The sequence below is a fragment of the Amphibalanus amphitrite genome, unplaced genomic scaffold (genome assembly GCF_019059575.1).
Source record: "Amphibalanus amphitrite isolate SeventyFive unplaced genomic scaffold, NRLGWU_Aamphi_draft 001306F_arrow, whole genome shotgun sequence".
NCBI lineage: Eukaryota > Metazoa > Arthropoda > Thecostraca > Balanomorpha > Balanidae > Amphibalanus > Amphibalanus amphitrite.
Window position 1 is genome coordinate 155,920 of NW_024882799.1, and position 11,903 is coordinate 167,822.

The 11,903-nt window shown below is 49.1% G+C and overlaps 1 long non-coding RNA gene across 2 annotated transcripts; it reads left to right on the forward strand.

Moving 5' to 3' along the window:
- Positions 1 to 1,611: 1,611 nt before the first annotated feature.
- Positions 1,612 to 7,117, forward strand: LOC122372025. 2 transcript variants are annotated; one of them, XR_006254803.1, is made up of 4 exons: positions 1,612 to 1,857; positions 4,900 to 5,414; positions 5,597 to 5,725; positions 6,299 to 7,117. It is a non-coding gene; the product is annotated as an uncharacterized LOC122372025 (long non-coding RNA). The 2 variants fall into 2 exon arrangements; XR_006254802.1 differs by lacking the exon at positions 1,612 to 1,857 and having other exon boundaries at positions 4,377 to 5,414; positions 6,299 to 7,116.
- Positions 7,118 to 11,903: the final 4,786 nt, after the last annotated feature.

The window sequence follows — 11,903 nt, forward strand, 5'->3', positions numbered from 1 at the left end:
GTCAAATTATGAAAAAGGTGAGGGGGCGGGGCCGACACTGGCAGATCTCGCAAACATACCTACCCCTACTTTTTCTCCTTGGATTTCGGGCACTTTATTTTGAGGTACAGAAAAAAATGTGAAAAAAAAATAAAATAAAGTAAAAGACGTAAGCATAGAATAACTTTGCACATGCCACATACTAGGAGGTTCAATAAATACGAGAAAATCGCTCGTATCTCCCTAAGTGTTGTCGTGGAGCAAAAATGAAAAAAACGTCAAAATGCGAAAAATTATTTACGACTTGGCCATTTCAAATTTCCTTTGTTTGTCTATTCTGCTTTGGTGTTGTGATAGAATGCACCATGTTTTAAAGAAAGCAACGTTCAGTTCCTGAATTTTACGTTAAACTCGGCGAAACATCGGCCACTGTAATCCACCGGAAACTGCGCGAAGCCTATGGCGATGATGCACCGGCGACTGCCATTTGGAAGTGGGTAAAGCGCTTCAAGCATGGAAAGCGAGGCATCCGGGACGAACCCCTACAGGCACGGTATATAGAGAACAAAACCGGTTCGAAATTACAACACTAAGGTATTTTGACCACTATTTTCAGCTGACCTTTTAAGTCTAAAAAAGAGAACTAAGCAACAAATTTCGATGAGTTTTACGATTTGTATATATATTTTTGATTTATGATCACAGAGCACGTCATGTATGAACCTGTGAAGCATTAACGAAAATAAATTGTTGGCTATCTCCGCCATTTAAAAAATTATATATCTTAAAACGCAAAGCTTACTCATGGACAAAATTAATTTTTCACAATCAAAAATTAAAATTGAAGGACAAAAAGTAATATCAAAGGCCGACACTCTTTCATTCAATTTCGAAATTATCATGGTTCTGAGCTGTTCAGCCTACCGGACCTGCCAATGCTCTACCCTGAATTGTCGAGTAATTTCAGTGATGTGGGGCTTCAATCATGGTCAATAAATATCAAAATTAAATTTTCTTTCAGATTATGTCAGTTTTGTTGCTTTTTAAGCATTGGAAACTGCATTTAGTTGATGTTGAATGCACCACCGCCATTGGTGTCCTTGGTCACCCTGTTCCACTAAATGTAATATTTTTCTAAAACTAGACTATGTCGGTGTCTAAAACATTTACCAAAAATTACAAAATTGTTAACGCTACTACCTATCAAAATGTTGAAGCGCTATGATCTTGGGAAATTTTAGAAATGTATTTATGAATCTCGAACTTATATTTTTTGGAACCGATTACTCCTGAGCAAAAACATCTGTATTTGGTAAAGTTGTTGAGCATATGCTCTTAAAACGTCTATATCAAAATGAGAATTCAATTTTCTTTAAAAGTCCGCATATCTCATTGCAGTTTCGAAGATGTAAGGTGTATTTTTTGGTCTAGAATGAATGATCTTCCATTCTGCTGAAGGTAACACTATGACAATTAATGGAATATTACTAAAAAACAAGACAATGTCGGTGTCTAGTTCAAGCTTAATAATTAACATAAAAGAATTCTCTATCTTTTGATATGAGTCATAAAACAAGATGAACTTGGAAAATTTACGAATTTCGGTATTGAAAACCGCAGACCACCCTCAGTTGTGCTTTGTCCACTGTACTGTAAATGCTGCTAATATACCTCTGTCGCTAGCAGACGCATGTCTTTGCATTTGATTGGTTGAACGGCATTTCGTTTGCTGATGGAGAACACCTTTGTTTTAATTTGTATTTTGTCATCGGTTATGTTATTTGTTTTGTCTGTTACACTGAACTCTATTGGGGTCTGTTATTTGATTTGATTTTGTTAGGTAAAGATGGAAGGCACTGTGACTATAAATAATGGAAGGTAGGTGTTGGTTTGGTACCTTCTTTTTAAAACTTATTTTTTTTCCCTGAGATTTTGCCTGTCAGGCTGGGTGATTTTGTGTTTTAGATCCTTTTCTGAATTCTGTGGTTCAGTTGAGATTCAAATCAAAATAGGTAAAAGGTAACTAGGCCAAGGCCAAAGGTAATTGATGTTTTGATTGATTTGTCTTGTAGTTGTGGTAATTATCCTACCAAGTATGCTCTACCCCAACGGCCAGTTGACGAAGCATGGCAATTTCGACGAAATGTTGTCATTGTGGCTCGTGGGGCTGTTCAGCTGGTGTGGGTTCGGTGCGTTGCGGATTTGGCTTCGTGCAGTGCAGATTTAGTGTAGCGTGGTGCGAGTTTGGCCTGGGTGGTGTTTCACTGGTGATAGTGATAGCAGCACGCTGCTATTTCATGTGTCAAATTAGGTTTCCATGGAGACATCAACAAGCCCCACTCACATTGCTCCAACACAACCACAAGTGTGACGTCAGCAGAATAGCAGCGTGCTGCTATCACCGGTGAAACACCACCCTGGTGACGAACTTGACGGGGTGTCAATAAAGCTGGAGTCACCTTCAGCGCTAGCCAGTAAATGTGTAGATAAAAGGAAGCTGAAATTTAAAAACAATCTAACCTTACCTAACCTTACCTATTGGCTATTAACATACTAACCTATACCCTACACCCTACCAACTGACGGTGACGCCAGCTTTACCATAAACCAGGGATGCGGAGCCGGAGCCGGAGTCGGAGCCGGAGCCGCCGGAGCCGGCATATTTTGCCCGGAGCCGGAGCCGGAGCCGGAGCCGTGAAACAATATAGCCCGGAGCCGGAGCCGGAGCCGGAGCCGCCAAAAAAGGGGGCGACTCCGGCTCCTTTTTTATTTTTTGAAGAGGAAAAAAATAATTGACCTAGTTCGGTTTGACAGTACAAGGCAATAAAACATATGGTACTTTACTTACGTCATGGGCCATCAAGTGAATGAAAAAAGCCGAATATCCCCAGTATCCCACAGTACGTAATCAACTTCTTGTCTGCTCCTCCCTCCCCCCCCACGTCTACGGCATCCCCAGAGCATGAGGACCGGTCATCAAGTGACGGCCATTGTTTTGAAGCCAGTGCAGTGGACTGCAACTCCAAGCACCGTCTCTTCCCCTCCCCCCACCCCCCCCCCCCCCCCCACTCCCACCCCCAATGCAGCCGAGACTGGTGTCAGCTTACGATGGTTCAGTGAACTCCAATTCGCGGCGACTGCGTTTCCAATGCCATCGCTTCCTAGTTCTTTGTTCTGCCAGTTCTCTCCGAGGTGCGTTTGCGCGGGGACGCGGTGAGCCGGTCATGGCAAAGAGTAACGCGTATAACCAATCCAATTTTTCTTCCACCTGTATTTAACCCTCGCATGTGTGCGGCGTTTGCCAGCTTCTAATGTGTAGGGGGGGGGGGGGGTCGGTTGGACCCACCCCCCTTGCCGTTTGGCCCCTGATCAAGCTAGAGCTTCGCGGAAAAAAACGAGCGTGTTGCCCGTCACGAGAGGAAGCCGATGATATCCAATTTTAAGGTCCTAGGTCATTGGTTGACCTTCCAGGTCAGGTCAATGACCCAAAGTCGGGAAAATCGGGACCTGTTAGAAAGTCGTAAAGTGTGGCTGCTAAGGGTTTTTTTTTTGGGGTGCTGATCACGAATATCGTGTTAGTTTTGATCACAGATGATGTCTTGAAGCATTTAGACCAGGTCGGGTCAGGTCAGGTCAGGTCAACCAGTAGGCGTCGTGACGGGTATTCGTAGTACGTGTCAACCGCCTCTGACAGCTTCGTAACATGTTACGAAGTCACCAAAACTACTTCGTAAATGTTCAAATGGTTGCTAAATTCGAATTCAGCTCCAAAAACTAGCCTAGAAACATGTAAAACTCGAAAAAGTGACCCGAGGTCACCCGAGGTCACCAAAGGTTAATGACCTGACCTGACCTTCAGGTGACCTTGACACACACGGGAGTAACATCAAATCACATGTTTGAACGTTTGAAACCACGAAAAGCTTGCAAACACGCGGCTAGTGCGAGCCGACATACGCGAAATCGCGATTCCGGCCAAACATGGTCTCGGAAAAGAGGTCACAGGTCAAAGGTCATTTGGGTCAGGGTCATGAAATTTTCAGGGTAGGTGTCAAATTGATCAATGCGAGGGTACTGAAAGTTTCGTCGCGATCGGCCGCTTTTTACGCGAGTTATTCGCGAAAAGCCATGGGGGGGTCCATCCGACCCCTCCCCCCTACACATGCGAGGGTTAATTGATTGCATAGGGGATGTACTGAGTCGGAGCCGGAGCCGCCGGAGCCGGAGCCGCCGGAGCCGGACCATTTTACTCGGAGCCGGAGCCGGAGCCGGAGCCGCCACAACATTTCACCCGGAGCCGGAGCCGGAGCCGGAGCCGATTTTTTTCTCCGGAGCCGGAGCCGGAGCCGGAGCCGTCTGAAATTTCCACGGCTCCGCATCCCTGCCATAAACCGTAGGTTGTAGTTTAGTAGGTAAGGTTAGGTCAGGTTAGATAATGTTTTGTTCTGTTAGACTAGGTGGGTATTTGATTAGATTTAAAAGCGAATTTTGTGTAAATGTCTCAAGAACTGGAGAGTCTAGCGACTTCACAAATGGGTGGCAGCATGTGAGATGCCTGCTATATGAATACCAGAAATCCTTCTCTATGCCTCAACCCCCTGTTCTGGGCTGGGCGGACACTTTCATCCCATGTGGGAAGCTCCCCTAGGAGCATACACGGAGCCAGGTGCAGTGTCAGGGACAGGGTGCCCTGTTCACTGGATGGGCTCAGCCCCAATGACTTGTACCAGGGTGTTTGCCCATACCAATAGCTCCCCCTAATTCCTATCATTCCTCCAACTCTGTAGTCTTTTTGGGCCAAAACTTGAAAGGCAACCCAACAAAACTTTAAATTGATTTTTAACTTGTGGCATAGTACTTACTATTTTGCCAGTCTGACAACATCCCATTACTGCCTTGACTGGCTTTCTTCTCTCTCAGGCTGATCCTGTGTCACAGAGCCACATAGATGAGCAGCTACCCATCGTAGGATGCACACTCAACCTCCTGCTAGTTTCTGAGCCAAGTCAGCTTGACAGAGGGGTCTGCTAATGCACAGCCACCTAGCCACTGCTAACAGATGCTGGCTGGGACAGACGCTCATCAAAGGTGTGCCACACGACATGGGCATTCTCGTTCTGCATCAAGCCTCAAGGTGCCTCAGCCAAACGGCAGTGAGAAATAAGGGTTGGAATAAAAGAAGAGGACTGAGGAGAAAATCCATTTACCACAATTTTATCACTGTGGACCATCGCGAATGCGTAGTGTAATATACCTATTAACTTAGTAGCCCAGCACGCTCAAGAGATCTTGGAAACTGGACCACCCCAGATCAGTAGATGCAGACATGCACGTGCAGACGAAACACCAGCGCCATGCATGGGGTCCAATCTCACCATGGAAATGCCAAAGCACACAGCTCAAGCCATGCTGCCATCCACATGACGTGCGGCCAGGTATCCATTATCAGACTAGATATGTGATATCTTTTTATAACATAGCCATTTGCAATCTTTTGTGGCGATGGAACTTTCTTAGCATAAAAGACCGCCGTTGTGTACCGTGCCTGTGGCCAGCTTAGTCGTTTCCATTGTATGCTTTGTGGTTTTTTAGTTCTGAGCATGTTATCTTTCAACAGGCTCGTTGCTGTCGGCGGTTCTGAAGACAGCGGTTCGATCCAGCTGAAGGACGTCACCTGGCAGGAAGTTGTAGAGTGTGGTGGCCAGTATCAAGCCACATTGTCCAGAAACCATCACATTATCTCCAGGTCAGTAATTGTGTGAACCGGGGGGGGGGGGGCGCAGCTGCGCCTTGGTCACCACTGTGTCGAGTTGTGGACGCCTGGGCCACTGTGTCGAGTTGTGATAGGAAAATTCTGCGAAATTCCTCCCACTTCTCCGTAGGTCTCTGCTGCTTTAACACAGGTGTCCAGTCCGTGTCGGTGAGCTGCCAGTTGAACTGGTCAGGATCGACCCGCTGTAAGCACCGGCGTTGAACCGTCGGGCCGGTCGCCGCACGCCACCAAACCGCAGCCCCACGCGGGTAATAATCGGGCTTGGACTTCTTGGATGAGATGTTTATGCACAGGCTAATGTACCTACTGTAATTATGACTGAGTGTGCGACAGAAGACGTTGTGACTATGAGTCATACTCGCCGTGGCTGGTATTTGATGACCGTCGTGACCTGTGACGGTCGCCGTGACTGCTGTGTGACGATCACCGTGACTGTAATGTGACGGTCGCCGTGGCTGGTACGTGATGTTCTCAGTAACTGTTTATATAACGGCCGTCGCGACTGAAAGGTGACGACGTGACGAGACGCGACTCGCTCTGTTACAGGTCACTAGTCGCCGGTGCTCGAGCTGACGGCGTCGTTCAAGGGCTCCACGGTGACAAGCGCCGTCACCGCTGCCGCCGCCGCCGAGACCATCCGACTCCTGGGCCCTGTTTCACGGCAGCGTACTGCAGCGCGCTACGCAGCGCTGCTGTGTTAGTGCGGCGATTGAGACGAATTCGGCTCGACGCTCCAGCGTTGCGAAACACCCGTGTCTATGAAGGATACGCCGATACGTCTTCCAGCTTCAAGCCCTTCCCGCCCCCCCCCCCCCCCGCCCCGTCCCAACGGTGTTGGCCGAGATTGGGGTTGGTATTTTAACGGGCTCTCCGATGACGTCCCGCAATTTGTGTTATGTAATTTGACGATTATGTCGTAGTCTCATTCTGTCTCGATATGCTAATAAATGATAAATGGGACGGAGGTTGGAAGTAAGGTGTGAGTGGCTGTAACCGGCAGGTTTTGGCGAGCGCGATATTAGTTATTGTGAGCGCGCCAGCTGCATTAAATCGCGCGCTTCTGGCGAGAAAATACTTGCTCTGGAACCTAGAAGTTTGTCGTGAAATCTATGTGCCTTTGGATTGAATTATTAGAACATAATGTACTTTCGGTGTCCGGCACTGCAGCTCTGGAAATAGAAATATGGATGTTGGCTGTTTGATGTAGCAAGGGCTAACAATCTGCGTCAAGAATCAAAAGCTGTATGCAAATTAAAGTGAATATATTTCAATGAATTTTTAAATTTTGTGATACAAAACATAAATGTGTCAACTACTGATTACACCCGGCTGCAAACACTGTAACGCTTGCAATTCTGTACGGCAAATAAATAATATAGATTCTCTGGCGGCCGACTGGCGCGATCCGAGGCTGCTGACTGTTGTTGTATAGGACAACACGGCTGAATGGCTACGATCGAGAGTACGGAACGGGCCTGGTGACTGGCGGACCAGCGAAAACAGGAAAGGAGATGAATAGTATTGTATTGTATTTACGATCATGGGCGATCCACACATGGCGTGGCGATTACTGCCCAGAGTCTGTGTCGGGTATATGCATGCAGGAACAAAGATCAGTCAAACAACAACAACACACACACACGCACACACAGGAAGACTATATGCACGATTTCTAACATACCGTGTACTTATATACAAGACGAGTGCCTAATTCAGGTTATCACGATGGTCTATCGTTTTTCCACAGAGACTTGACAGCGCGTGCGAATTTAGAGGGTGGCAGCTGTGAAAGTTCGGGAGGTAGGTCGTTTAGGAGCGCGGCGGCACGGTAACTGAAACGCCGCTTACCGGTTTCTAGTCGGGGACGCTGGAGCTGGAGAAGGTTATCCTGACGTGTATTTCTATCCCTGGTTGAGGAGTCCCGGTTTCTGGCAAACATAGAGGCAAGTGCTACCGGTTCGCCGTAGTGTATCGCCTTACGTGCAGTGGCCATAGTTTGAAGTTTGTACATATATTCGGGCGGCATCCAGTTGAGTTTCTCGCGCAGGTCAGTGACGTGGTCGAATTTGCGGCGGCCAAAAATAACTCGAGTAGCGAAGTTCAGGATCTTTTGGAGTCGATTCAGGTTCTTTTTTGTTCCATTTCCGTAAACTGAGAGGCAGTAATTTACTCGGGAGATGACTAAAGCTGTAACAATGGTTTTGATGACCCCATCGGGAAGACAGTGCCGCACATGGGAGAGGCCGATGAGCAGGCCCATACACCTCCGGCTGAGCTCGGATACATGGGCTTCCCAGGTCAGACAGCTGTCAAAGACCACGCCGAGGTTTCCTGCCTGCGCACATGGTTCCAGCTCCGCGTCACGAAACGATACGACGACTGGGGGCAAGTGTTTCAGATTTTGACGGCTGCCGAATATCATAAGTTGCGTTTTGCTCGCGTTAACCTTCAGGGCGTTTGAGTGGAACCATTTGTTCAGTGCTTCTAGTGAGGCCTCCATGCGCAAAATAAGGCCACTTACATTGTTTTTTGGACCACTCACTAGAAGCTGGGTATCATCTGCATATTGGAAAACGCATGCATCATCGGCGTGAAGCGCCAAATCGTTTGAGAAAATCGTGAATAAAAGAGGACCCAGGGCCGAGCCTTGAAACACGCCCATAGTGTTAGGGAGTGGTCGTGACAGTACCCTGCGCTGGAATCCATCGGTCATTGAAACGCTTTGTGTGTGACCTTTTAGATATGATTTAAACCAAGGAGTTTCGATGCCGTACAGTGCGAGTTTGTCGAGAAGGAGTTTGTGATCTATGACATCGAAACATTTGCTGAGATCGATAAGGCATAGGAAAGATATTTCTCCCCTGTCCGTGGCCGCTAGGATGCGGTCGGTGACGGACAAAAGTGCTGTTTCAGTTGAATGCTGGGGTCGGAAGCCATGCTGACTAGATGCCAAAAGGTAATTTTGAGAGAGATAGTGTTGTAGCTGCTGCTGGATGACTCGTTCAACAACTTTCATGATAACTGGTACTAGAGAAATGGGTCGAAAGTTGCTGGGGTCAGATGGGTTTCCGGATTTGAAAATGGGATGGACTATGGAATGCTTCCATTGGTCGGGGATGTCAGATTTCGAGATGCAGGTGTTTACGATGTGCTGTATGACGCTGCCAATAGCCAAGAAACTGGTTTTTAGCATGCGGATGCACACACCGTCCGCTCCGCAGGCGGCTGAGTTCCGCATTCTGAAAACCGTGCATTCGAGCTCACCGAGAGAGATAGGCCTCGGCTGAAAACCGCATGCGCCGACGCGTGGCAGCCGTGCGTTTGTGTAGGTACCTGTGTTTTGGTTTCGGATCTCGGTAGCAATACGGGGGCCTACGGACACGAAAAATGAGTTTAGTTCGTCAGCGGTTACAACGGGTTGAACTGTTTTGTTTCCTTTTTTACCAGCTATGACTGATTTGATTCCCTGCCACACCTTGCTGGGGCCGCGTTCACTAATTTCCCGCTGAATCACGTTGCGCCGGTCACGGCGAACGGCAGAACGGACTGAACGATTCAGGTCTTTGTAAACTGTACATGCCCGACCATGCAGACGTAGTGCGGCGCGCCGTTGGGCCATGATATCACGGGTGGAGGCTGAGACGGGGGGAGCGGTGGGGTTTCTAATGGTCAGGTTCTTTAAAGGGGCATGGTCATCTAGGACGGGTAAGAAATTAGTCAGAAAAGCTTGCCATTTGTCATGCACGGTCATTGCAGTGAACACTTCGTCCCACTCGATGGACATCAAGTCATGATTTAGGGACGCGACATCGACACGGTTGATTGAGCGGGTAGTGATGACAGTTGCAGTTTTACGCTGTTTAGGTACGTTAACTAGCACGTTTACCAACTTGTGTGGGCTGAAGTGACAGTGTTTTACATGACAGTCGAGCACGAGTTCACGGGTTTTGACAATACATACGTCTAGGAGCGAGCCGGAGCTGTACGTGGGTGCAGTTACCAGTTGATCGAGAGAGTAGTCCGATAAAAAGTCGCTTAGGTGAATACGCGCGCGGAAACTCCGGTGTTTCAGCAAATCGCAGTTTAGGTCGCCGCAGATGACAAACGGAACCTTGGGGTGGTCGATCAGGATCCGTTGCAACTGAGACTCGAGATCGTTGAAATCAGCGCGTAGGGCAGTGTCCGAGTAGCGGGGCGGTCGGTAGAGCGAGCAGACAATTAGCTGACGATCTTTCTCCAGTTTTAGGAGGATCCACTGGGATTCAAGCTGACTCTCACGGCACGGCGGAACTGTGAGTTTTAGCGCTACAGAGGTGATGGAGTTTTTGGTGGCAATGGCGACTCCACCGTAGCCACTGCCGTCGGGACGATCCTCACGGCTAAGTGAGTACCCGGGTAGCACAACTAGCCGACTGGGCGTGCTGGGTCGCAGCCAGGTCTCGGAGAGTAGGAGAACGTCGAAGTCTTGACTGCTGACCACGTCGGTCAGTTCGAGGTCAGAATAGCTCTAGCTCCCGTCTGCGCGCGGAAGGGCGCTGATTGGCGCGGCTCGCAGACTCCATTGGCTCATCAGACTGTTGTTGGTTTTGCTCCTCCCCTCCCACAGGCGTAGCCAGGTAGCTTAGTTGTGCGCGGAAGCGAGCGGCCAGAGCGGCGCTAGGTGTCGCCCTCCCAGCGACCGGGCAGTGCAGCTGGACGTGCCGCGGATGGTCCGCCTCTGATCTCGGCACACTCGGAAGAGTGCGGCCGGACACTCCATGGAGTTGCATAGCGTCGATAGGCCGTATGTTTTTGTTTTTGTTTTGTTGGGTTAGGCCCTTTCGGTCCAATGCGACCATTTCAGAGCCGGGAGGATAATAGGATATAGGGGGAGACATTGGTCTGGGCAGGCACCCTAGTGAGTCGCCGGGGCTGAGCCCGTCCAGAGGACAGGCCACCCAGCCCCAAGGCACTCACTGCACCCGGCTACGGGGTACGCTCCCTCGGGAGCAGCGGTGCCGCTCCAAGGGAACAGCCCGCATGAGATAAAGTTGCCTGTCCAGCCCGGAGGGGGGTTGCGGCGTGGAGGAGAAGGATTTCAGTATCCTGAGGATAGAAGCACGGAACGGTGAGGCCGTATGGTGTCGCTGTCGTAATATATAAAAGCGTAAGTAGAAGGTTGAAGCAAGATATAGAATGTTTTTCTTTACATTTAATATCGCAAAGCACAGCTTTATGCGCTGGCTACGATATGAGCGCGTCGGTTGCGGCAGTAATCATCGAAGAAATATATGGTTTATGAACGTTTCTTGATCATAAAATGATAAAACATTGCAATGTTTGCCTATCGTGAAGAAAACTCATATACTGCCGCTCTATCGTCCGGAATTATTCGTGTTTGATTACGGCGATTCCGCCACTCTATCAGCTGATTTTTGTTTCCGAGTCACGTGACCAACCGGTGTCTCCCTGCCTACAGGGAAGACCCAAGGTATCGGCAACAACCGAAGAACTTCAGAAACTGGATGACCTGATCAAGGCCCATCGCCGGATCCGAGTCCCGGACCTAGCTGAACAGCTGGCTTGTTCGGTGGGCTCAATGGTCAACATGGTCAGTCAGCTGGGCCGCTGGGCTACCACAAAGTTTGCGCCCGATGGGTTCCCAGAGAACTGACCCAGGAGCAAAAAGAGAATCGGTGACGAATCTGCGAGAGTACCGGGCGGCCGGAGATCAGTTCTTCAACGGAGTCGTCACCGGGAACGAAACCTGGGCACATCACTATTGTCCGGAAACTAGGCGCCAGTCCATGGAGTGGAGACACCCCGACTCACCCGTCTCCAGACACTTCAAGGTCGCTGCGAGTGCTGGTAAGGTCATGGTCACGGTCTTTTGAGTTTTGGGATCGTGACGAGGTCATCCTGGTTGACTTTTTGGAGGCAGGGTAGACAGCTCAACCACTACATCAAGACGCTACGGAAGCTGAAGAGAGTGGTGATAAAACGGAAGATCTGGCTCATTGCCAGCTATTAGCTTTCCCCTCCCCGGTATGCCTCAGTGCAACCGGGATGCAAAATTAAAAAAGAGAGAACAGATGGACCGGAACTGGAGGTCAGCGGCATCAAGATCCACCACGACAGCCCCCGTCCCACACGTCGCGCGCCACCGTCCGCG